Here is a 1,954-nt window from a genome sequence, read left to right on the forward strand (position 1 = left end):
GAGAGAGAGAGAGAGACAGGAGCAGGGGAGGGCCAGAGAGAGAGGGAGACACAGAATCTGAAGCAGGATCCAGGCTCTGAGCTAGCTGTCAGCACAGAGCCCGACGTGGGGCTCAAACCCTTGAACCGTGAGATCATGATCTGAGTCTAAGTTGGACGCTTAACCAACTGAGCCACCCAGGTGCCCCTGTGGCAAATTCTTAAAATAAGACATCATTGAGGTTTATTACGTTCATCGACTGTACTTTTCAGTTTCTCTATACCATGTGATGCTGTTTGATAGCATTCTACCCATGATAGAACTTTCACGATTGGAGTCTATCCTTTCAAATCCTGTGGCCGCATTATCATGGAAGCATGTTTAATAGTCTAAATGCTTTGTTTTCATTTCAACAATCTTCACAGCATTTTCAGGAGGAGTTGTTTCTGTAAAGAGAAACCGTTTTCTGTGCTCATCTATAAAAAGCAACCCCTCTTTCATTAAATTTTATCTTGATATTGTAGCAGTTCTGTCATATCTTTAGGCTTCACTTTTGATTTTAGTGCTCTTGCTGTTTCCACCACATCTGCAGTCATTTCCTCCACTGAAGGCATGAATTCCTCAAAGTCATCCTTGAAGGTTCATCACTTTTTCCTAATTCCTCTCCGTGTTGATATTTAACTACTTCTATGAATTTTAAATGTTCTTAATGACATCCTTAAAGATGAATCCTTTCCAGAAAGTTTTTAATTTACTTTTCCCAGATCCATCAGAGGAATTACCATCTGTGGCAGCAATAGCCTTACAACATGTATTTTTTTTTTAATTAGAAAACTTGAAAGTTGAAATGACTTCTTGATCCATGGGCTACAGAATGGATGTTATGTTAGCAGGCATGAAAACAATATTAATCTTGCTGTACATCACTATCAGACTTCTGGGGTGCCCAGGTACATTGTCAATGAGTAGTCATATTTTGAAAGAAATATATGTTGTTGTTTTTTCCCGAGAAGGAGGTCTTAACAATGGACGTAAAATGTCCAAAGAACAATGTTGTAAACAAATGTGCTGCCATCCAGGTTTTGTTGTTCCATTGATACAGCAGAGGCAAAGTCGATCTAGGATAATTCTCAGGGGTCCTAGGATTTTTAGAATGGTAAGTGAGCACTGGCTTCCACTTGAAGTCAAAAGCTACATTAGCCCCTACCAAGAGACTCAGTCTGTCCTCTGATGCTTTGAAGGCAGGCACTGACTTCTCTTCTCTAGCTATGAAAGTCCTCCTTCTAATAGAAGGCTGCTTCATCTAGGTTGAACATCTATTGTTTAGTGTGGCCACCTGCATTAATAATTTCACCTAAATCTTCTGGGTAACTTGCAGCTTCTAAATCATCACTTGCTGTATCACTTTGTACTTTTATTTTATGGAGCTAGTATCTTTTCTTAAATCTTGTGAACCGACTTCTGCTAGGTTTAAGCTTTCCTTCTGTAGTTTTCATACCTGTCTAAGCCTTCATTGAATTGAAGTGTTAGAGCCTTCCTCTAGGTGAGACTTTGGTATAAGGGAATGTTGTGTCTGCTTTAATCTTCTATCTAGACTAGTAACACTTTCTCCATGTTGATAGTAAGGTTGTTTCACTTTCTTATCATTTGTATGTTCATTATCATTAAAAGTAGCACTTTTAATTTCCTCCAAGAACTTTTCCTTTGTATTCACAACCTGGCTAACTGTACTGTTAATCACCCTTCCTTGACTTTCAATATGCTCTCCTCATTAGGCTTAATCATTGAAAAACAGACAATTCCTCTTTTCACTTGAACACTTAGAGGCCATTGTAGGGTTAGTTACTGGCCTAATTTTAGTTTTGTTATGTCTGAGGAAATAGGGAGGTCTATGAAAGGGAAAGAGACAGGGAAACAGTTGGTGAGTGGAGCAGTCAGAACACACATAACATTTATTAAGTTTTCTGTCTTGCAC

This window comes from Suricata suricatta, chromosome 1 (assembly GCF_006229205.1).
Source record: "Suricata suricatta isolate VVHF042 chromosome 1, meerkat_22Aug2017_6uvM2_HiC, whole genome shotgun sequence".
Lineage (NCBI taxonomy): Eukaryota > Metazoa > Chordata > Mammalia > Carnivora > Herpestidae > Suricata > Suricata suricatta.